At 43.0% G+C, this 26,269-nt stretch overlaps 1 protein-coding gene across 1 annotated transcript in view; it reads left to right on the top strand.

The window, feature by feature from the left end:
• The window catches only part of LOC124775499 (Ig-like and fibronectin type-III domain-containing protein 1), a 1,067,132-nt gene that overhangs the window by 71,886 nt on the left and 968,977 nt on the right, over window positions 1-26,269 (top strand). Inside the window, exon 2 of the mRNA XM_047250332.1 lies at window positions 7,463-7,502. The gene's annotated coding sequence lies outside the window, so the exon portion shown is untranslated. The remainder of the gene's footprint in view (window positions 1-7,462; window positions 7,503-26,269) is intronic.

Below are 26,269 nucleotides of genomic sequence, written 5' to 3'. Positions count from 1 at the left end.
ATAAATGGGCACGAAAGCCTTAAAAATTTGGCACTGTAACGCTTTCCGACACCGCTTGTCATGTATGCTCTTACATTCACTAGTCAAAACATTATGACCGCCTACTCTATAGCGTTTGGAACGCTAAATATCAGCCGTTCTGCAAAGCATGCATTCATCATTTCTTATTAAATTTCCGGAGATCTACGCCACCAGATGTCTACAAACATGTTAAAGGGTTCCCGCAAATTACGGGCCAGTGGTATGTGGGCGCGGAACTGGCGCCAGATAGCGTCCCGGGTGAGAACCATCTGGTTCGCATGAGGCGAATTTGGTGACCAAGACATCAACATGAGTTCGCTATCATGCTCCTTAAACCACTTTAGCAAGTTTCTGGCGCTATGACGCACATGGACAATTATCCTGCTGGAAGACGACATCGACCCGAGGGAAATATAAACCACGAAGGGAAGCAGGTGGTCCGTATAATGTTCTTGCGTTCCCCAATCCATTACCACACATGTCCAATTAAGCTCAGGTGGATATTCCCAATAGCATACTATTGTCCACCTTTGGCCTGGATGACGTTGTGTACAGATCAACTGACCCATCGTCCAGCTTCAATGATTCCGTCTCTGGATCTACTTGGGAACACCACAGAGCGTCTGATAGAAAACCCCAAGTTCGGCAATGTGCGCTTAACAGCGTGCTGTGAAGCACTTTTCTCTGCACCACCACTTACTTCGTTGCTCCCATCCTGCTCGTGGTTATCATTCGACCACTTTTCCACAGATTCCCACGACGCTACCACATGGATAGTTCAAATGGCTCTGAGCACTATGGGACTTAACGTCTGAGGTCATCAGTCCCCTAGAACTTAGAACTACTTAAACCCAACTAACCTAAGGACATCACACACATCCATGCCCGAAGCAGGATTCGAACTTGCGACCGTAGCAGTCACGCGGTTCCGTCAAGCGCCTAGAACCGCTCGGCCACACCGGCCGGCACATGATTAGTTGAGTAGTCGACCATCTTCTGAATTCCCGAGATACTCGTTCTCAGGTCCAGGCTGTAATAATCAACCCTTTGTCAAAACTTCTTCTGTCAGCCGATTTCGCCATTGAATAAAGCACAAAAATTTTCAGGAAAACAAGGATACGAATCCCTTAGGAGTGTGAAAACTGGAAGTTCAGAACTGCCAACGTGTAATGGCTGCAGGAGAGATCTGAAGAAACAGAATAAGAAATAGTGGTCAGGAAGTGTGACTCAGTGGAGTCTATAAAAAAGCCAAAGCCATCTTGAGTGAAATTAAAAGCAAGGATGATGACATTATGAGTGCAATGCGAATTTTTTTGTTATCTGCAGAAGAGATGACAGATACATGGGAACAGGACAGTGATGGACTCAATGAGCGTGAGGGCTTGTCTTGTGACGTGATAGAAGAAGAGTCCATAAAGGTGACATAGGGGATCCAGAATTTGAAAGACCTATGGAAGACTTGAGAGTAAATAAGACCAAAAGGAATTCCTAAAGTTATCGGTGGTAGTGGCAATCAAACATCTATACAATGTAGCGTGTAGAATCTATGAGACCGGTGGTGTACCATCGGACTTCCGGAAAAATATCATTCACACTGTTCAGAACACAGCACGGACAGATAAGTGCTAAAACCATCACAGAATCAGCTTAACAGCTCATGCACCCAGCTGCTGACAAGAATAAAATACAGGAGAATGGGAAAGAAAGCTGAGGATATGTTAGATGACGATCAGTTTCGCTTAGTAAAGGTAAAGGCAACAGAGAGGAAGTTCTAACGTTGCGCTTGATAATAGGGGTAAGACTGAAGAAAAATCAAGACACATTTACAGGATTCGTCGATCTAGAAAGAAATTTCGACACTGTAAAATGGTGCAAGACGTTCGAAATTCTGAGAAAAACTGGGGTAAATTATACGGAAAGACGGGTAGTAGACAATATATACAAGAACGAAGAGGGAACAATAAGAACAAACGACCAAGAACAAAGTATTCGTATTTAAGAGGGTGTAAAACAGGGATGCAATTTTCGTCCATACTGATCAATCTACACAGCGAGGAAGAAATTGCGAAAAATAAAAGAAAGGTTCGGGAGTGATACTAAAATTCAAGTTGAAAGAAAATCAATGATAAGATTCGCTGATGACATTGTTATCCTGGGTAAGTACGAAGAAAAATTACAGAAACTTCCTGGCAGATTAAAACTGTGTGCCGGAGCGAGACTCGAACTCGGGACCTTTGCCTTTCGCGGGCAAGTGCTCTACCAATTGAGCTACTGACCAACTGAGGACGGGGCGTGAGTCGTGCTTGGGTAGCTCAGTTGGTGGAGCACTTGCCCGCGAAAGGCAAAGGTCCCGAGTTCGAGTCTCGGTCCGGCACACAGTTTTAATCTGCCAGGAAGTTCATATCAGCGCACGCTCAGCTGCAGAGTGAAAATCTCATTCAAGAATTACAGAACCTGCTGAATGGAATGAACAGTCAAATAACTGCAGAATATGAATCTAGTAAACCAGAAAAAGACAGAGGTAATGATATTTAGCAGAAATGAGAATACAGATAAATTCAACATCTAAATTGGTGTTCGATTTCTACATCTACATCTACATGACTACTCTGCAATTTACAGTTAAGTGTCTGGTAGAGAGTTTATAGGACCACATTAAAATTATTCTCTGTCGTTACACTATTGAGGACCGAGCGAGGAGGAGAAACGAACACTTAAATCTTTCCGTGCAGGCTCTAATTTCTCTTATTTTATTGTAATGATCATTTCTATCTACGTAGGTGGGCGCGAATAAAATATTTTCAAATTCTAAGAAGAAAGTTGCTGACGGAAATTTCACGAGGAGCTCGTGCCTCAGTGAAAAACGCCGTTGTTTTAATGAGTGCCACCATAACTCGTGTACTTTCGTGGCACTCTTTCCCTTATTTCATCATAAATGAAAATGAGCTACATTTCTTTGAACTTCTTCGGCGTCCTCCATCAATCCTATCCGCTGTGGAGCGCACACCGCACAGGACTGCTCCAGAAGAGGGTGGAAAAGCGTAGTGTAAGCAGTCTCTTTAGTAGACCTGTTGCATTTTCTAAATGTTCTGCCACTAAATCGCAGCCATTCGTAACTATATTCCATAAGTATTTAGCTGAGTTTACAGTCTGTAGGTTTGTGAGATTTATCGTGTAGCTAAAATTTAATAGATTCATTTTAGTACTCATGTGGATGAGTTCACACTTTTCATTATTTAACGTCAATTGACACATTTTTCACGACACAGATATCTTCTACAAATCGTTTTGCACTTTGTTTTTATCATCTGATGACTTTACAAGACTGTAAATGACAGAATCTTCTACAAACAATCTAAGAGGGCTGCTCAGATTGTCTCCTAAATCGTTTATGTAGATCAGGAACAACTGAGGGCCTGTAACACTTCCCTATGGAACGTCAGATATTACTTCTCTTTTACTCTATCACTTTCCGTAAGTTATTACAAAGTGTGTCCTTTCTGAAAGGAAATCAGTAATCCACCCATACAACTAAGGCGATACTCTATATGAAGGTAATTTAATTAGATGCTACTTGTGAGGAACAGCGTCAAAAGCCTTCTGGAAATCTAAAAATGTTGAATAAATTTGGCGTCCACTGTCCGACAACACTCATTACTACCTGAGAAGAAAGAGCTACTTGTGTTTCAAAGGAATGATACTTTCTGAATCTTTGTTGGCTGTTTGTCAATAAATCATTTGCTACGAGATGATTATAGTGTTCGTGCACAGGATATGTTCCAGAATCGTACTGCAAATCGACTTAAGTGATATGGGTCTTTAATTCAGCGGATTACCCCTATTTCCATTCATTAAGTAGACAAAGAATTCTGCAACACTGGATGCAAAGTTACCCATGACAGACAAGGTAAGGATGGCATAAAAAGCAGACTAGCATAGGCAAGAAGGACATTCTTGGCCAAGAGAAGTTTGCGGGTATGAAGCATAGCCCCTAACGCCAGGAACAAATTTCTGAGGACGTATGTATCAAACGCAGCATTCTATGGCAATGAAACATGGACAGTAGGAAAACCGTAACAGAGGAGAATCGAAACGTTTGAGGTATGGTGCTACAGAACAATGAGTATGATAAGATCAAGAATGAGGTAAAGAATGAGCAGGTTCTCCGAAGAATTGGCGAAGGAAGGAATATATGGAAATCACTGGCAACAAGGAAAACGAAGATAGGACATGTTTTACGACATCAAGGAATAACCTCCATGGTACCATAGGGTGCTGCGGAGGGTTAAAACTGCAGGGGAAGACAGAGACTTGAATACACCCAAGAAATAATTGAGGTGATAGCGTGCAAGTGCTACTCTGATATGAAGAGTTTAGCGCAGGAGTGGAACTCGTGGAGTTCAGAAGACTGATGACTCAAAAAAATAAATAAATAAATAAATAAATCGTCGATAAAAGAATTCTAGATACGCCTATGTTTCGCTTATACGTTACGTCAACGGGATGCATCCAGTCCAGTGATCTATAGTGGTCGTAATGTTTTTGTTCGTCGTTGTAAATGTGCGTGCTACAAATTGTTTTATTTATTTTTATTTATTTATTTATTGTTCCGAAGGACCAAATTAAGGAGAAGTCTCCATGGTCATGGAACGAGTCAATACATGAAATTATAACACGATAGTAGAAACAAATAAAATGAAATATAAAAAACATATTCAGGCGACAAGTCGTAAGTTTAAATAAAGAAAATCAACAATGTAACACTGGAATTTGCTTAATTTTTCAGCTCTTCCAGGAGCTCCTCGACAGAATAGGAGTGAGCCATGAGGATACTCTTGTTTGGGCTACTGCTAAGATTTTTGAGTTCTCGTGGTAGCTTATTGAAAATGGATGCAGCAGAATACTGCACTCCTCTCTGCACAAGAGTCAAGGAAGTGCATTCCACACGCAGATTTGATTTCTGCCTAGTATTAACTGAGTGAAAGCTGCTAACTCTTGGGAATAAGCTAATATTGCTAACAACAAATGACATTAAAGAAAATATATACTGTGAGGGCAATGTCAGAATTCCCAGACTATTGAATGGGGATCGACAAGACGTTCTCGAACTCACACCACACACAGCTCGAACAGTATGTTTTTGAGCCAAAAATACCCTTTTTGAATCAGAAGAATTACCCCAAAAAATAATACCATACGACATAGGCGTATGAAAATATGCGACGTAGACTACTTTTCGTGTTGGACTGTCACTTATTTCAGGTACTGTTCTAATGGTAAATAAAGCAGCATTTAGTTTGTGAACAAGATCCTGAACATGGGCTTTCCACAACAGCTTACAATCTATCCGAACGCCTAGGAACTTGAACTGTTCCGTCTCGCTTATAATATGCCCATTCTGTCTGATCAAAATATCGGTTATTGTTTAATTGTGAGTTAGAAACTGTAAAAACTGAGTCTTACTGTGATTTAGCATCAAATAATTTTCCACAAGCTATGAACTTATTTCATGAACTACATTATTTGATACTGTTTCAGTATTACACACAAAATCCTTCACTACCAAGCTGGTGTCATCAGCAAACAGAAATATTTTTGAATCACCTGTAATATTAGAAGGCATATCATTTATATAAATAAGAAACAGCAGTGGCCCCAGCACAGACCCTTGGGGAACGCCCCACTTAACAGTACCCCATTGGGACTGAACACCACTACCACACTGCGGAGAATTTCCTTCTGCTTTCTGTTCTTAAAGTAAGAGGCGAACCAATTGTAAGCTACTCCCCTTACTCCATAATGGTCCAACTTCTGCAGTAATATTTTGTGGTCAACACAGTCAAAACCCTTCGTTAAATCAAAGAAAACACCTAGCGTTCGCAACCTTTTATTTAATCCGTCCAAAACCTCACAGAGAAAAGAGAATATAGCATTTTCAGTTGTTAAACCATTTCTACAACCAAACTGTACATTTGACAGCAAATTTTGTGAATTTAAATGCTTCAGCAACCTTTTATATACAACCTTCTCGATAACTTTAGCAAACACCGATGGCATAGAAATAGGTCTAAAATTGTCAACATTATCCCTGTCTCCGTTTTTATAAAGTGGCTTCACTACCGAGAACTTTAATCGGTCAGGAAACAGACCACTCCTAAAGGAAAAGTTACAGATATTGCTAAGTACTTCCAGATGATTTTTATGGTTCCGTGTCTCAGTCTTTACAAACGGAACCTTTATAGGGTTATTTTGTTGTCCGTATGTCTGCCCGTCTGCTAAAACCCCCTTTTCTCAGTAACGGGTAGAGAGTTGGAATTTATCACATACTGAGGTCTACGGGCCCTTGGTGGAGTAAAAAAAAATTAAGGTTCCAGATTAATGCATTTTTGTCACGCATTTTGATACTATCTCATCAAAACCGAGATCTACTATCTATATACATAAAGTTTGTACACAACCCTCGGGGCACGAGTCCACTCGAAGTCGGCGGTTTTTTGCCTCCAGCACACCGTAGTCATCAACAAGGCTGTGAATTCAGTTTGAATGATTGGAAATGGTGAAAGTCTTGACCAAAGCTGATATATCAGTGCAGAAAATACAGAAAGAATACTGCCATAATACCGAGCCTTCAAACATTGGTCTTTCCACCGGTTGGGGGGTCATTCACATTTAGGTATCCCGTTATATCCCTCATTCACAAAAGGCAAATACCAGCACTCTTCCTTTGAAAATATCGGTGTGTATAGAGCTCGACCTTTGTCCATTTGTTTCTTTTCGTCTCCAATAACAAACCATAGTCCCTCTGTTTCATTGCGTTTTTTTTATAAATTTTCAGCTTCCACTACCCCTGCGTTATTTTCGGACACATTGCATTTTAGATATTATAGAGATAAAAAACCGCTCATAAAAACCTTACTGGAAACGAGCAACTCGATGGTGGCGAGACCAAAGTGTTGATTGAGGGTTCGGTTAAGGGGAAAAGAAGGGGGGATTGGGGGTCACGCTATTGGGTGTTGCCCACCTAGAGGTAACTGTCACCTGTCACTTAACCTGCCACAGATCTCTATGTTTTAGTAATAATGACAAGAGACTGAATAAAATGTTTTGATTTAATAATTTGTTTATATTAATGGTTACTTAATCGCTTTCCAAAAAAATTCATATCGCAGATGTACCGTATTTCATTTGAAAAACATTCGTCCAGAAATTTGAAAAGAGAATGAGCAACATTAGGAATGTATGAAAAACATAGTTCACTTACTGATGAGAGGCACTAACTATAGGTAATTAAAAACTAATTGTCTGTAACAATTGTCAACAATATAATTCCACTAGAGGCGTAATATTCTGCTCTCGTAAATTTATGCAGTAACGAATCTATCGCATAAGTATTGAAGTTCCTTTGAATGAAATGTAATTGTGTATTTTATTTTTGTTCCAGGTAATAACCTCTACGAAGTCCTTTACTACGTTAACGACTCGTAAGTAACGATATCGATTAACGACTCTTAAGTAGCTACTTTCATTGCTGACCGCTTAAACTCGCTTCCTCTATTCCCAGACCATTAAAACTTCCGAGTGAGTATCAGTAGGATAAATATATTCATTTAGTATGTTTTTCAGTTTTTCTTTGGCAGTGGTGAATTTTGTGGAAGAAAGGAGGGCAACAGGTGGAAAAAATTACGAAAAATACCCACATAATTATAAGTTGAGAAACTCGTGTACAATGCGACCTTTATCGACGAAATCGCAAAATTTTAGGCCAAAATATTTACCATGGGCCAAAAAACAAGAAGTATAAAGGAAATCTGTCTTGAAGCACACGTCAATCCATGATTCATTTCGGATATGGAGGGGGTGGGGGATGAGGCTAGGGTGCAGATTTAGTTACTGGTCCACTTTCATATTGGACCTCCCAAGTTATAACTTGCGGCAACTTAATTTTAACATGACAGTGACACCTATGATTTTAATAACAATAGCAGTAAAATATATAAAATATTTTTATATGATGCTAATCTGTTTATAACTTTAACATAACTTCTATATATTGCAATTCAAGAGGACGTTAAAATCGTTCTTCCAAAACTGACTTTTACGTGTGCCTGGCAAATGATTTAAGAAATATAATAGCAACAGTCTCTTGTAAGTTTTACAGAGCAATAATTTATACTATATCAAATCGGAGGGTGCATTCCAATGATCATTATTTCACTTAACACTGTGAGTGTGAATACATTTTTGCAGACTATAATTGTGCAAGTGTATGAATACTGTTTGTTTCACTCTGTTCTGCCTATTTTCGGGAAATACCACTCTTTCTGTTGTTTCTTTTTTTTCCCTCGGTAAAGAACCGTTGCTCTTTCATCTGGCGTTACGAGACTTGCTGTTGTTTACTGATTTTTCCTGTAGACCCATGAACCTTATCGAAATTTTTATTGGCAGCATCTATGGTCAAACTGAGCACAACTTATCAGTGGGTGCCTTTTTTCTGGCTACAATGACATCTGCAACCGGGCTGCATGATTACCTACGTGCGCAGGCACTCACACAAGTAAATAAAAATCAGCCTGTGTTGAACATTTTCTAGAATTATTCCCATTTTAATGACTCGAAGTTTACTTAACTCTCCGATCTTTATCTGATCAATACACGTAAAAGTATAAACGCTTTTAGTAAAATATTCATTGTGTTGAAGCATGTCACGTTTACCCATGAAATACACCTTCCACCCTCCATTTCGCATCGGCGTCTGTTGAGAATGGTGCGCTCCCGACTATTTCAAACAAGAGCGAGTGTTAAACGTCCCCTGGGCGTTAGGCAACGCGCTACACGGAACTGTTGGTTGGTTTGCCGGTACGCCTGTTTGTAGTATGCATGTTAATTCATAGGTCGCTTAAAACTTTCCCACAAATTTATTGTATTAAATTTAATTTCGCTTTTCGTTAGCAGCGTTCTTTCCTGTTAATGTGTTCGCCACCTCGCTTTGCGGTGACAGGAAGTCGTGGGTCGAGGTCCGGTCCGGCCACTAATTTCATAGGAAGTGCCACACCGCTGCTGACACCGGGGCCGACCACACGCCGGATATTTACGGAAGCGTGCACTGTTTGTCACTTCAGCTGCATGCGCCCGCCCGCGACAAAACCGCAGGCTGATATTACCCCACCAGTCGGCGCACATCGGCCGCATCGGAATTTCCGTACAAGATTCATCTGTCCTGCGGTTTTATTCGTGATGCCAATTTCCTGTCTGCGGCTCTCTGTGGAAATGACTGCCTGGTTAATTATTTTTCATCCGTATGTGGGTTACTCCTGCATATGAAACCGGCTTTGTGACGTGCACGTTAATTTCCCTTTTGTTTTTGCGCTCTACTGGCCGTCGGTAGCAGCCATTTCTGTCAGGTCGTAACGATGACGTTAGTTGGATGTCTGAACTTCTGTTCCGTGGAGTTATGGTTGCTTTTCAATAAATAAGAGGGTGACAGCAACATTCGCAAATTAATTTCCGTGATTGTTCCGTACATTTCGAGTGAACACTGACAATTTCTCGCAACAGTAGTATCACACGAAAAAAGTATCTTACAATTAATGGTAATATGTTGCTCGCCGTTAGAACTGCAGAACCGTGAACGTGGCAAGCAACAAACGTCAGACTGCCATGAATTACTGAACATGCAGATCATTATTTCAGTGCAACCGTCCAAAGTAGGTAAGAGCCATCTATGGTTCCATTCAAAAGTAATTACTACATGTGTTAAGAAACTTATACCACTGGGAGACAAAACGATCAATTCCCGTTTCGAATAATGCTGTCGGCCGCAGACGGATCCACATGCGCACTCACTCTTTCACTTCCTCGTCCGAGTGAAACCGACGTCCTTGCATGTCTTCCTCCACGTCGCCAAAGATGGGAAAATCACACGGTGGAAGACCCACGTTGTACGGAGAATGTTGAAGGGTTTCCCAATCAAATCGCTAATGGGTAGCCTTCGTCCGATTGGAAGTGTGGGGGCGTTTTGCCTCTATGACACGGCGCAGTTTTGGAAAGCTGCGCATTGATTGTGGTTGCACGGTCGAGGAATTCGACGAGCAGAGGGCCTCTGCAGTCCAAGATGAAAGTCGTCATGACCTTACCGGAACTCCTGTGAACAGCTCTGGTTTCCTTGGTGGGCTGAGATGTTGGACGTTTCCACTGTTGGCTTTGCTGTTTGCTCTCGGCCTCTAAATGGTGGCACCATGTAAAGTCATGATTACCTGCTTCTTCGACTGGAGGGATGTTAACGTAGGTAGAGTTCCTCGAAGGTGGAACCAAACTTTGCAAGAATTGTGAAGCGCCATAAAGTCGAAACGCCAACGACTGCTGTCTAATGGAATCGTCCTGTTGCACGATAAAGCCCGCATCTACAGTTCCAATCGAATGAAGGTTAGGCATCAGCCGTTTGAACCGTGAATTTACTTTCAAAACTTTTTCTTAAGAATTTACTTTATTTACTAGCGATTCATCAAGAACATTAACACATTTAATCACACTATGTGAGCGTGGAAGTAGTTGCTGGGGAGTAACTGATGAAATCAAAATGAAATTGCTTTTAACAAATGTGAATTTTATTCCTGAGAGCTTTTTTTTTTTTTTAAATTATAAGCAGAAAGCACCCTCTAAATATCAATTTACAATTTATTCAGAGGCAGAAAGAAACAAATTTTTGAGTGTATGAGCTTTCGGGCTGAGAACTTTGCCGCTCCGTTTTGATACGGCCGTAGTCACAACCGCTCACAACAGCCTCAGAAAGACTACACAGGTGCAAATCTGCAACACACCAGATTACCTTAAAGTAAAAGTTTTAACAATTCACACAAGCACACAAAATATGCACCCCGTAGGAAGGATGGAAATGCTACAAAACACTAAAATTAAAAGATTAACTTGCCACCGAAGGTGCAACTTGATTTTAACTTCTAAGAAAAGCCTTACGGTGGAAGGGTGGCAACTTTATATACTAAAATGACCACTTAAATAAAAGCCCATGAAATGCAATCTTACATAAAATTATACAAGGTTGGCCAAACGTGCTCTACAGTACTCATATACCGCCTCTCAAGATGACAGGCAAGATAAAAATATATTTCAGGAATTAGGCCGTTACACTTCAAACAATAAATTCGTTAACACACCGAATCCGACAAACATGACAGAGGCAGCTATTAACGTACGGCAGATTGATAGGGAGATTACCGAATAATCCGAACCGCAGGTTGCTCTAACCCGCCCCTACTCCACAAGGGAAAAATGGACCATCAAATTCATAAATAACCACCTTCCCGCGGGTGGGCAAACGGAGAAGAATGGTGGGACGACCCCAAGCAAAACGGCTGGTGACCTCACCAAGAAAACAACTAGAATTTAACAAGTAAATGAAACAACACATCACCAATACTTAACTTCTAAAAAACTGCGATTTATGGCGAAGACCTGGCGCAGCACCCCCAAAACGCTCTCCCGCACCGTCCGCTGCCAGCCACTTCAACGGACGCAGGAAGGCGCGCCGATCTCCCATCGCACGGCGTCGCAGCTCGCACCGACCAGACCGATGTCGTGGGTTGACTCCTGTTGCTCTCATGTCGGCCGCGAAGCCACTACCCCTCGCTATACGGCGCGGCCCGCTAGACTCATGTGGCGACCTCACATGCGCCGACGCTCAAGACGGACAAGTCATCTTGTGTCCCAGTGCGCGACCGACCAACCGATCGATTCAACCGCCAATGACCATTTCCTGAGCAACTCGAGCAGACTGGCGACCTAACGCGCAGACTCAGATGCAGGAACTAAGTCCCCGACCGGGCGACCACTCGTTGAGTTCTCTCACTGCGTCACAAATTCGATCGGACGAGTGACAGAGTAGGAAGCTGGGAACGAGAGACTGACCCAGACTGACCATCCGACGATCTCATAGCGCCCCTTAAATGCACGTGAACAGGCAACCTTTCCCCTTCCCCACCAGAGGGAGGCACCAAAGCTGCGATTGCCACAGCGGCGCCACCGACAGAAACGGAGGGCGACTGCTTCACACAACGCGCTGCGGCGCGCTCTTGAAAACAGCAATTTTTACCACGGCTCACCGTTTTGTTCGAGAACTCTGTAACATCCGCCGTACAGCCCGGATCTTTCACCGTGTGCCTTTTACATCTTTGGTGACTTGAAGAAAGACATGCGTGGACGTCGGTTTCACTCGTACGAGGAACTGGATGCGGTTGGGGATCCGTCAGCGGCCGAAACCGTTCTACGAAACAGAAGTCGATCGCCTCGTCTCCCAGTGGTATAAATTTCTTAACGCGCGAGGTGAATACTTCCGAATGGAAACATTCCATGGTCTTATTGTGGCGGGTGTTCGGTTTTTATTTTTAAGTGCTCTTTACAGTTCTTTCTTCGCAACCGAATTCCATCTTCAAATTACGGCGAGGTATCTTAGTCATTTATAACAACCTAGATGGCAATGTTACAAGTGTGGCGTCAAATATCATAAAATACATCTTATGTCAACCGTTAATTTTTGTCTACATAATACAATTGTCTTCCAATTTCTTGTGTGAAGACGCTCAGTATACCGGTGACAGAACTGGAATAATGGAAACAAGGACAGTAGAGAAATCAATTCAAATAAAGTCCTTTTGGGAATTAGCCGACGACATTATGGAACACTAGAAACAGTTTTGTACCGATCTTTCTAAGATATTTGCAGTGGTTCTCTTCAGGATGACGAAACTGTAATGCCAGTTACTCAGGACGAAAATTGGAAAAAAATGTTGTCTTACAGAGAGCGAGTCAACTTTTTTCATATCGCTAGTAAAGTGAACTTCAACTATGGTGCGAATATTGCAGAACATTCATTTTAATAATTCATGGTTGGTAAATGACAATCTACGTTTATATCCTTTATAGATTTAGAAGAAGCTTGTGACAACGTTGACTGGATTATGCTCTTTGAAATTTTTAAGGTGGCGGTGCTGAAATTTAGGAAGCCAAAGGTTATCTGCAGTTTGCACGGTATCCAGAGTACGGTTGTAAGGGTAAAAGGATACGAAAGTAAAGCAGCGGTCGAGAAAGGAGTGACACAGTGTTCTAGCGTAACGCCGATGTTGTTCTATCAGTGTGTTCAATAAGCAATAAAGAAAAACAAAGATCAATTTGGGATAGCAACTAGAGTTCAGGGAAAAGAAATAAAAACTTCAAGGTACGCTAATGACATTCTAATTAAGTCGGGGACGATAAATGACTAAGAGGATCAGTTGAAATAGTTGTATAGCATGTTGAAAACAGGTGATGGTAAGAGAATTAAAGTGCGGTACAGTAAACGTGATAGATGAGCTTTACTTTTTAGGCAGCAAATCGGCTGATGATGACCGAATAATAGTAATAAAATCGTTGCTGAAAAAAATGTTTACATCTAATATAAACTTTATGAAGGTATTTGTCTGGAGTGTAGCCTTCTTCGTAAGTCAAACGTGATTGACAAACAGTTCAGGGAAGAAGAGAGCAGAACGTTATGAAATTTGGTGTTGCAAGAGAATGGTGAGGATACACGGGTAGATTGATTAACTAATTAAGAGTTAGATAATCGAACTGATAGGAGTTATGAGGCATCAACGAATCGTAAATTTGGTTACAGGGAAAAATTTTCGCGTAAGGATACAAATTGTACAAGGAGACTAAAGATTGGCTACAGTTAACAGGTTCCAGCAGATAGATGATGAGGCTGGTGCATGGTAAACCAGTGTGCAGAGTTCCATCGAATCAGTCTTAGCACTGAAGACATAAATATCACCACCACGACCACCACTACCATCGACATCAAGAACAACAACAACAACAACAACAAGTGCAGTAATATCTCCATGTGTTAAAGCAAAAATGCTATATAGTCTAGCTAAGCCAGTTAAAAATATCCGCCGTGCGGTCTAAGGCGACTTGTCACGGTCCGTGCTGCTCCCCCGTCGGAGGTTCGAGTCCTCCTTGGGCATGGGTGTGTGTGTTGTCCACAGCGTAAGTTAGTTTAAGTAGTGTGTAGGCTTAGGGACCGATGACGTAAGTAATTTGATCCCATAAGACCTTACCACAAATTTCATTTTCCAGTTAGAAATCCTAGGAAACTATAAGAATTAGGTACCAAGATTGAAAATTATATCTAGATAGCTTTGTGGGAAGAGACTTAAAAGGCAATTACACATATTATATTACTGGGTAAATCGACATGTGGTGGCGGGAACAAACAGACACCTTTCAGCTGAAGAAAGTGCGCGTTGTTGTCTCGCAGTGCAAGCACAGAAAGTGACTGCAGAATCTGACTTTGGGTAAGCCATGACAGCTTGTGTTAATGCCATTAAGTTTGTTGACTATGAGAAGTAAAAAGGAGTGACGGTGGTGACGGAAAAACTGACGGAACGGGCAAATGAGTAATAGGCAACAATTCCTGCGGTAGAAAGAAATATGAAACTATACGAAAACTTCATACAGATGTACTGTGTCGTTCCAGTTAAATTTTCGTTATTTGAACCAGTGTAGACGGAACGTTATTTATCGTAGGGATACTCGACTTTACAGCAATAGTGTTCAGACTGTAAGCTGCAGGATTTGCGTTGTTAGCAGACGCCGGTACTCGTACGGCGACGTTAGGTTGAAACGCAAGCATCAGTGTCCATTACAGTTGCAGAGTGTCAACATGGGTCTGGACAAGGTGAGCAGAGGTTTACTCGTAAAGCTCTTTTATCAAAATAACAGCAATAGTGCTTCTGCTCTTCGCTAGTATCGAAGCGTTAAAGGAGTATGGAGAGGTGCTCTTTTCGCACCTGGGATGAAATATATGATTTGAATGTTGGAATTAACTGGGGATGTGGAAACTGCTCCTTGGAGAGCCCGACTGCCAGTTGGCCCACAAATTATTCACGAAGTTACTGTTGTCGTGGCTGAGAATGCTGGTTGCAATGTGCCATCTTCGAGCAGTGCACGAAATTCGAAATGGGCTACGAATAGTTGTGAAATGGAAAATCTATGCTGTAGTGTGGGCAGATGGTCGTTACATAGAGCAACGTTTGTAACCTCGAACTTAAACAGAGTACGAAAGTAACAAATGTTGCCGTGTCCTGTGGGAATTAAAATGTATTTCTTTCAATGGTTTATTCGTTATTCCTCCTCCGATTTCCTTACAAATGTTTCCACGAAGTTTCGTCATCCCACGATAACTTGTTTTCCATGGCGCCCTGTCAAGTAGCGAAAGTTTAATTGTAATCATCCTGTGTATTTAAAGAATAATACAACTTTGCATAATGAGAAATTATACATTACAAAATAAAAACACGAACCTTGATGAACCAAATAACGTATGAGGAAAACAAATATTAATCAGACAGGAAAGTGCAGTAAACACTCTACAAACAGATGGCACGGCACATCCGAACTGAAAAGCATTGAATGACATGAATGTCATCGAAATACTTAAAAAGGAGTGAGAGAGAGAAACAGAAGTCTATTAATGAGGTAAAGTATACGCGAATCCACTATAGTCAAACAGTACAGTGAACATTCCTCAGCCGCAGGAGGGTTTCTCCAGAGGTATTGTGGATGTCTGTAATTCCTCCTCCATTGAAACCGCAAATTACACAATTTAAAACAAGATCCATAGTTATCACTCACAGGAAGGTTCACCCGAAAGCGATGGCCAAACGCATACCTAACTCCCAGTTCTAGCGACGACAAAGAAATAGAAGGGACAGTCTATTACGAACCAGCCCGGAGAAAGATATAAGGACGTCTAAGATATACTCGTATTTCAGCATAGAGGAGTCGACCAAGGCAAAAGGAAAAATACTCAAAAGAAGTGAAACTTGTTTGCAGATTAAAACTGCGTGCCGGACCGAGACGCGAACTCGGGACCCGAGTTCGAGTCTCGGTCCGGCACACCGTTTTAATCTGCCAGCAAGTTTCATATCAGCGCACACTCCGCTGCAGAGTGAAAATCTCATTCTTTACTCAAAGGAAGGAAGGAAATTCAGAGTGGATTTGGTTTTAAAAGATGCTAGAAAAAACGAGACACGGGTGCTAACGTGACGAAGTAGTTGGATAAAAGAAAAAGAAAACATACTACAGCACATTAGTTTTTTCACGAAAAAATTAAACATCAGAATTAAAGCAACCAGAGGTTTACTTAACTTAAACAAGGATTTATATGCACTACACCAGGGGTATCCAACCCGTGACCCGCGGGCCGCATGCGGCGCGGTGGATGTATCCATGCGGCCCGAGAAGTAAGCGCCTATCACACGATCGATAAAAAAAAATTCATAACATTCTTTTAAGTAAAGTTACGATAAAATGCCTATTTTCAGTTTGCAGTTTGAAACTCCCACACGTCACCTCCACCACACCACCGATCGTCCTTTTGTGTCTGGACTCGCATTCGGGAGGACGACGGTTCAATCCCGCGTCCGGCCATCCTGATTTAGGTTTTCCGTGATTTCCCTAAATCGCTCCAGGCAAATGCCGAGATGGTTCCTTTGAAAGGGCACGGCTGACTTCCTTCCCCATCTTTCCCTAATCCGATGAGACCGATGACCTCGTTATTTGGTCTCTTCCCCGAAACAATCCAACCCCAACCCTTTCCTCTCTCTCTCTCTCTCTCTCTCTCTCTCTCTCTCTCTAAGTATTAATTGTATTACATGCGACTCAAAACTAGCCGTTTTCTTCCAATGTTGCCCAGTTACTGCGAAAGGATGCACATCTCTGCACTACATAGTTCATAATGTTGTCGCAGTATTAGTGTGTGAGGAGTACTGTCGAACGAAAATGCCGGTCAGTGATTAATTGTTGCGCTATGCTGTACTTCGTAGCATGTGCGAGCGCTCCACTTGTGCGAAAACTGGAGTGTACGATGTTACTGCCTCCTCCCCTCCGTTCTCTGGCGTAAACACATCGGATCTGCCACACAGACGTGGTCCTCAGATAGCTTTGCCGAGTAATATATGATTCCATAGGCTTCTCGCAAAAGTCAACATTCCTGGACAACCCTTCCAAGTTTTTCCTCGGTCTTTGGCTTCGCTCTGTCTACGGGATGCGTGGAGCAAGGGGGTGGACTAGAGGGGCAAGAATAGCTCCGGGCTCAAAAGGAGAAATGTGAGAGACGCCGGAAAGAGACGGCTGCGAGGCGACTTGCTGGCGGCGTCTCCGGCGCTCTTGCGGAAGTGTCTGTCGGCTGGCGAGCCGCGCCTGGCAGCTGCGGCAGCCGCGCCCCGCTCGCCTCGCCTCGCCTCGGTGGGCGGTCCGGCGCTGGCGGGCTGCCTGACAAGCGACAGTCGTGCGGCTGCCTCTTGCCGTCAGACGCAGCCTGCTCTGTCTCTTCGTCCGACCGCCGCGCCCAGGTATTCGGTCGACCCTCGAGACGGCGCTGTGTCGCTGTTGTCTTGCTGGTGGAGCATTTCCTCACAAGGGAACCTCCCCATCTCACCCCCCTCAGATTTAGTTATAAGTTGGCACAGTGGATAGGCCTTGAAAAACTGAACACTGATCAATCGAGAAAACAGGAAGAAGTTGTGTGGAACTATGAAAAAAATAAGCAAAATATACAAACTGAGTAGTCCATGCGCAAGATAGGTAACATAAAGGATAGTGTATGCTCAGGAGCGCCGTGGTCCCGTGGTTAGCGTGAGCAGCCGCGGAACGAGAGGTCCTTGGTTCAAGTCTTTCCTCGAGTGAAGAAGTTTACTTTTTTTGTTTTCGCAAAGTTATGATCTGTCGGTTCGTTCATTGACGTCTCTGTTCACTGTAATAAGTTTAGTGTCTGTGTTTTGCGACCGCACTGCAAAACCGTGCGATTAGTAGACGAAAGGGCGTGCCTTTCCAATGGGAACCGAAAACATGTGATCGCAAGGTCATAGGTCAACCGATTCTTCCACGGAAAACACGTCTGATATATTCTATACGACACTGGTGACGGCATGTGCGTCACAAGACGGGAATATGTTGTCGACCCACCAAACTTGTACACTTGGAGAATGGGTAAAAAGACTCTTCTACCTTATCCGATTTAGGTTTTCTCGTGGATGTGATAATCACTCCCAAAAAATGAATGAAAACATAAGAGTTTGTCACATAAACTGCAACAAATGAATGCAACAGTTTCACAGTCGCACAGTTTTCCCTGTGCTCTGTCAAAACATATATTTTTAACGTTTTCAAATTTTTCCGTTTAGGTCTAGCGTCCCCATACTATGGCGCAGTTACCTCGCATCGGACGGACGGACGGGCAGATAATAATTGTCTCAAAATAAAAAATTAAACTTTTCATTCGAGGGAAGACTTGAACCAAGGACCTCTCGTTCCGCATCTGCTCACGCTAACAACGGGACCACGGCGCTCCTGAGCTGACACTATCCATGATGTGCCAACTTATAACTAAATCTGAGGGGGCTGCGATGGGGAGGTTCCCTTGTCAGAAACAGTCTGGAAAAATAAATCCATACAAATAACAAAAATAGATGTACGTATATATCTATGTTCCACAACCTCTCCTAGCCGGTCGGGGTGCCCGAGCGGTTCTAGGCGCCTCAGTCTGGAACCGCGAGACTGCTACGGTCGCAGGTTCGAATCCTGCCTCGGCCATGGATGTGTGTGATGTCCTTAGGTTAGTTAGGTTTATGTAGTTCTAAGTGACTGATGACCTCAGAAGTTAAGTCCCATAGTGCTCACAGCCATATTTTTCCACAACCTCTCCTAAACTGCTGGACCGATTTCAACCAAACTTGGTACACATATCACTTACTGCCCGCAGAGAACGACTATTGAAACGGTGGGGCTGAGGAAGCAGAGTGGCCCGTGACGCGAGAATACCCATAATATGTTATGTTATGTTATCCGGGGACCTAAAAACGATGGAGAGACTCCGTCCCCGCCGCAGTCACAGTGGTCCGCAACCCCACGACGACTACCGCAGTCCACTTCACCGCTCCACCGCCCCACACCGAATCCAGGGCTATTGTGCGGTTCGGCCCCCGGTGGATACCCCCTCCTCCCCCCCCCCCCCCCACTCCCCAGGGAACGTCTCACACCAGACGAGTGTAACCCCTATGTTTGCGTGGTAGTGAAATGGTGTAAGGGTGGTGTACGCGTACGTGGAGATCTTGTTTGCGCAGCAATCGCCGACATAGTGTAGCTGAGGCGGAATAAGGGGAACCAGCCCGCATTCGCCGAGGTAGATGGAAAACCGCCCAAAAACCATCCACAGACTGGCCGGCTCAGCGGGCCTCGACACAAATCCGCCGGGCGGATTCGAGCCGGGGACCAGGCGCTCCTTCCCGCCCGGAAAGCCGTGCATTAGGCCGCACGGCCAACCGGGCGGGCTGAGAGTACCCATACTTCAGATATCCAGTATTTGAGAATAAGAGCACTTCGAGATTTGCAACAAACTTTACACATAATTTCGTACATGTACGAAACTCTTTCTCGCTGAGGACCCCCCCTCAAAATGATGAAAGGCGAAAAGTTTGTCACTTACAACATTTTTGCTGTTGATGCAGTAAAACTGCCACATGAAGCATGAGTATATCACTGAACGTACCAAAAAAATTACATCATTGTACGACACCTTACTCAGGAGTTACGATGTCATAAACACTGAACGCGTGCATAACTACCGCATCACCTAAGACGTTTAAATTTATTATTTCGCAAGACTTTTCGCAGACAGTATCCACACGTGTCAATGAATGTATGTATAAAACTACGTACATCATTGTACGACACGTAATACAGGAGATATTTCGTCAAATACTGAGATGCGTGGAAAAACGTTTCAGTCTATTACTTCTTTGTTACTAACTCTATTCGCACAGTTTCCGCAGACAGCATGCACCTAGAAAAATATATCATATCACGCAACATAGTTCAGGATGTACGACGTCAATAAACACTGACATGCAGTGAAAACTGCTCATCATGCGTGACGTTTTAATTAATTACCTCGTCATTACTAACTCTATTCCCAAAATATTTTTCAGACAGTAGGTACGTATATCACTGCAAAATTATATCGTTGTACAGCACATAATTCAGGAGATAACGATGTCGTTAACATTAAGCTGCGTGAAAATGAAACTGCAGGATAAAATTCGCTAGACATACATATAAAATATATATACAAATTCTCCTGAAGTATGTTAAGTATGTGCTAAATATATTTAACGTGTGTGTATTCAAGCAAAGCCACGACTAAAAATATCATCCTAAACTCATGAAACGATTTCAGTCAAATTTAGTACACATATTAACTACAATCTGGCGAGAAATACTGCAGGGGTAAAAACCACCAGCCTCCTATTGGGGTGAGTGTTATAACGTGGAGAGACAAGAGATGCCTCGTAGATGACAGATAGAGAGGGGGAAGGAGAAGATAGGCACAAACAGGAGATGGAGGAGGAGGAGGAGATGGACAGAAAGAGGACAAGGAGAAATGAACAGACATAGAGGAGGCGGGAATGGACAGAGAATGGGGAGAGGAGGAAATGGACAGATTTGGGGGGGGGGGGGGGTTGGAGGAGGTGAACAGAGAGAGTGTAGTGGGGGTGATGGACAGGTACAGATGGGATGGATAGACAGAGGGGAAGTGACTGAAGGGAGTGGTGGGTAAAGAGATGGAATAACGAGATGTATAGAGAATGAAAGAAGAATAAGATGGACAGAGAGAGGAAGGTGGAGGAGATGGACTAATAGAAGATTGAAATAAATAAACACCCGGGCAACCACGTCTCTCTCAGACAGTACTTTGATGACACCTCTCCCTTTCGGTCGGCAGTGACCTTACACAGAATTAATTTAGTGGTAGCGTTATAGTTTACTTTTTCGTCCACTCTTGGATAGTAGTAATAAAGAGACCGACAGATTTTTGTTTACATGACAGATACTGTAGAAGGAGTACATCCAAGAACAGATGGAGGGTGAGGGAAGGGTTTAGGACAACACAAAAAATGTATTTAGTAAAAGCGTTTATATGTTTACATACATAAAGAGTGATTTCGTGATGATGATATGAACTTTCAGGGATGATGGAGAGCAGTAAATGTATCAGTTTGAGGTAAGGGACCCCGGTATGGTCACGGCCGAGTCAAAATTTACAAGCGGAAATCGTCCTGGTATCTCTGACAGTGGGCTTCCACAGCAAGCTCTTTGCTTTCAGTAGTTTAGAACGAGGTAGTATGGACCCAAACAAGAAAAGAATGTCCAGTAAACACGGGCTCTTAAATAATACCTTAAGAGACATCAACACGTGTTCGTGTTTGCTAGTGTGAAACACATCTCTTCTACTGAACAAATGATCATAGCTCTTAAAATATGCATTTTAGAATCCTTGTTTACTTGCTTTGACACATACTCAAATGGTTGAAGTGGCTCTGAGCACTATGGGACTTAACATCTGAGGTCATCAGTCCCCTAGAACTTAGAACTACTTAAACCTAACTAATCTAAGGACATCACACATACCCATGCCCGAGGCAGGATTCGAACCTGCGACCGTAGCGGTCTCGCGGTTCCAGACTGAAGCGCCTAGAACCATTCGGCCACACCAGCTGGCTTTGATACATACTACTTCCTCGCAAAATATGGGAAGCAAAGAGTTTGCAGTAAATGAGAGCGATGGCCAGAGGTATCATAACGATTTTCTCTTGTACCTTCAGGCTCGGTCGTTTCCTGACCATGGTCACTTACTTGAAATTGATGCATTTATATTTCTCCATCATCCGTGTAAGTTTGTAGTATCATCTCACAATCACTCGTATGTTTGCAAATTTCTCAGTTATGTTTCGCAGATCAAAGCAGCATAGAAAACAAGGCTCTCGAAAATGGCTCTAGAAAACTACAAGCTAATTTTTAGTTTGTTGCCAACGTGCATGGGCTTGCGTTCTCATCGGTCCAACCAGGTAAAGGCCCACGATCACACTTTTACCGTACCTGCTGCCGAGAATAAATCAGACGTGGTTCATGAGTCCGCTAGGAGAACACAGAAATCTTAGGAAATTGAGTAAGCCGAGACAGAAAGGGAAATAATTTCCCACCTCCCCCCCCCCCCTCCCCAAACACACACACACACACACACACACACACACACACACACACACACACAGACACTGGGAAAATGTAAAATAAAGACTTATTTCCTCGAATACAGGCAAAAATGAGTGAATGGGCCCATTCATTTCCAAGCTTACATAACCAAAGACTGCAGACCTGTGTTCACAGTCGCTGTGCTAAGTGAAATTGTGCTTATGATAAATGCACACTTTGATTTTATGCCTTGCAAATTTTGATGTTGTGAAACTTTTGAGTTTGTGGATTTATAGTTCTCAACACAACTGCGCCAAATTGGTGAATGCAGAATGAACATATATAGCAGTCACTGACTGTGCGGCTGCTCCCGGCGGAGGTTCGAGTCCTCCCCCGGGCATGGGTCTGTGTGTTTGTCCTTGGGATAATTTAGGTTAAGTAGTGTGCAAGCTTAGGGACTGATGACCTTAGCAGTTAAGTCCCAAAAGATTTCACACACATTTAAACATTTGATTTTTGAACAAATATAGCGAGGTGCAGTTTTTAACTGAAAATATGGCGAATTTACTGATGTTCACCAGTAATTTTTATCGTTTATTGTCGTGGGATTACAACAGCGACTTTGTCCTTTTTTTTTCTAATGGAACCATATACTTCTTTCGTAGCGTTTGAAAGAAGTTTCTAAGAAAGCTTAAGCAATGTAACATTTACTGGAGTTGAGCAAATAGTATCAACGTAACAGCGTTGAAAACCATTGTCCCGTCTTCAGGAGATGATACGACATTACAGTGCCTGTGTTATTTAGAGTTATGATGCAAATTCGTTCGGACATGCATGCATATATACACGCAGGGGACGTCATATGGAAATTTGGGTCTAGCCGTGAGTCATGCTCGGATAGTCTACTGGTAAATGGACATGCCACGATAAGCGGGCAATCCGCCTTCGAGTCCCGATCCGGCACAAATTTTCACTGTCGCCTTTCCATTACACAGCTGATGGTTGCCCGTATCCGCTATGGCAAATACATTCACGTCAGAAGAAGAGGTTGCACAAACGTCTGCTGTGTTATACTAAATGTAAGCAAACACGTAACCCAGGTACGGTTCTTGAGTTTACCTGTGCGCACATTCGTTAGTATTCCGTTGCCGTAGCAGTCAGATAAATTGCTTGTAAAGTTACTGAGACATCCACAATGTATACGACAGTCGAAGAAGTAAATATCGTTTGTGCCGAATGTCACTAAATACTAGAGCAGCTGTGCGGTTGTCTGCCGAAGAATACTCAGATCGTACCAAGCACTCACGATCGGTCGTTGCAAACATTATAAAAGAGATGAAACTTCCTGGCAAATTAAAACTGTGTGCCGGACCGAGACTCGAACTCAGGACCTTTGCCTTTCGCGGGCAAGTGCTCTACCAACTGAGCTACCCAACCACGACTCACGCCCCGTCCTCACTGCTGTACTTCTGCCAGTACCACGTCTCCTACCTTCCAAACTTTACAGAAGCTCTCCTGCGAACCTTGCAGAACTAGCACTCCTGAAAGAAAGGATATTGCGGAGACATGGCTTAGCCACAGCCTGGGGGATGTTTCCAGAATGATATTTTCGCTCTGCAGCATAGTGTCTCAGTCACGTCAGTACGACAGCCGATCGCCAACTTTTGGAACCAGGAGCAGTCCACCGCGGACTGCGTGCGACGTGTACGGAGCAGACTGTGTGTAGCGACACGACAGACGTCGGGTCGAGCACCGCCGTACTACGTCCGTTACGGCGCGGCTGGCTGTCTGCCGATGCAAATGCGACGGCGGAGGGGATAGCGGGGGGCGGGAAGCGCTAGTTATGCAAAACGCGACGCGGTGCGGCCTGGTGGTAATTGAGCGGCCGATAGCCGCGCCGCCCTTACCTGGCCGCGGCGGACCGTTAGCTCGCGGAAGGCTTCACTCGTGCAGTACGTAGCCGGGGAACGATCCCCAGCTGGCACCGAGCCGGCGCTCTGTGGGGGGTCTCCGCAATACCGACTCATTCCTGCATCAGTGCTGTCTCATCCTAAACTTTGTTTCTCTTTAGTACGGGGTCCCTGTATTAATCAAGTGTCATTCACATGTAACTGCCCGTCACAATCTAAAGCATCTAAGAATGTCATGCTGTGCTCGAATGAACGCCTGCTTCCTAAAAATCGAACCCAGTAAAGTTAACAACAGTGAGGATTGTGGTCCCACATTGATGTAAAACACTTCGGTTTTATTTACTTTCTTCCTAAAGTAGTTTCAGCGACAATATCGCCGTCATCGGTGGATTTATCATTTATTCTAAAACATGCATAATTAGCATCATTATAAACAGTACAAAACATTATTAGTTGTGTATTGTTAGCTTCTAAATATTGTATTCTGTGAATAATTTTATAATACCTTATTTACCTTAAATCACAGCCGAGTTTCTATTTGTGTTGCCTTTCTTTCCTCCATATTTTCCTGTCTATTGTTGCCGTTTCTTCGGCATACGGCATGTCATCGGCAACTCTACGAGCAGATGTCGTTAACAAATATCGAAAAGAGAAATTATATACTTCTGTATTATACTATTGGGAATTGTGGTAGTGTCGTGGGTACAGTTTTGGTGTGCACTAAGTTGTTACGTAATATGCCATGTACTAACGTTCGATGGTCGGCTTGCAGCTACCTTTAAACACAGAAAAACATAGCTTTTACACCTTGGTCACGATTCAAGTCATCGTGACATACTGCTGTTCGCTTTTGTCGCGAGAATGTATCACATACTGCGAGAAGATTTTGAGCATTGTAGCGGGCATTCCGACGAATTTCTTCCTTATTTATGTCTCTATGTGTGACGGAGAAGTGATTTAGTGCGTGTGTGTGTGCGTGTGTGTGTGTGTGTGTGTGTGTGTGTGTGTGTGTGTGTGTGTGTGTGTGTGTGTGTGCACGCGCGTTGTTCCTGTTCTGAGTCGTGTGTCAGTTCTCCGTAAAGAGTGTGTTGTTGCAAAGTGTGTTTCCATTTACTACGTTTTTCCCTTCCACTATTGCGTTTCGTATGTAATTATTTTCTCTTGTTGTTCTTGTTATTGTTAGTTTTCGATGTAAACTGTTGCTGTGTTTCAGGATGTATAGACCAATTTTTATTTTAGTGAGATGGTGGCTTTTATTTATTGTGTTCTGCGAAAGTAGATTGTGTGGTGTCACTCTTCAGAACTCTTATGTTCTTTGTGTACGTTATTCGGAAGTTTTTGCTTGTTTGTCCAAGGTACTGGGCTTGACAGGATTTACGTGAGAGTCGGTTTATTCTTGTACCGCCGAATTTGTGTGAGAAAGTTGTGTATAATGATGGCCATTAGAAACAGAAATTCAGGAAGAAAAAAAAGTAACAAAAATTTACTTATTGCACGTATACGTTGTAGTAAAAACAATACGCGTTTATGTTTGTAAGTGGCATTTTGTTTTTTGGGGGGGGGGGGGGGGGGAAGGGGGGCGGCGGGGTTCATCGTTATTCTGACCGGTTTGATGCTTCCCGATACGAATTCCTCTCCCGTGCCAACTTTTTCACATCAGAGAAGTACTTACACCCTTTGTCCTCAGTTATACTAGTCAACAAATTGATACAGTTCTTCCACATCTGGTTTGTAAATGGGAAAATTTACTTAACTTTTGAGCGCTGAATTCACTAGTAATACCAATTTTTTTCTATCACGTGACGTTTCCTAGATATACAGCAGAATCAAAAATAGTACTAGTGAACATTGAAAGAATTAAAACAAACTGCAGTTGCATATTCAGGACGTTATAACTCAATACCCTTAATGTGCATATATGAACATAACGCCAATAGAAGGACTATATTAATCTAGAACGTATTTTCAGTTTTAATCTTATTTGGTATTGGAAAAATGGGACTATGATGCTCTCCTTTAGACTCGAACTGCATTCGCCCATGATCGCCGGCTTGCAGTGGCCTTGATAACGGTATTCCATCGTACGGCAATCTTGGTGAAATAAATCGATCTGTTCCTCGCTTAGGCTACCAAAACTTTACGGAAAGAAATCAAGGTGGAAATGTAAGCGACAGTGTACACCCCATGTTACTGCATCTGCAGTCAGACCATTCATAATGGAAACATTGTTTTCATCTCTTTACTTAGCTAAAAAGGCC

The sequence above is a fragment of the Schistocerca piceifrons genome, chromosome 2 (genome assembly GCF_021461385.2).
Source record: "Schistocerca piceifrons isolate TAMUIC-IGC-003096 chromosome 2, iqSchPice1.1, whole genome shotgun sequence".
NCBI lineage: Eukaryota > Metazoa > Arthropoda > Insecta > Orthoptera > Acrididae > Schistocerca > Schistocerca piceifrons.
This window is presented reverse-complemented; position numbering and strand designations above follow the sequence as displayed.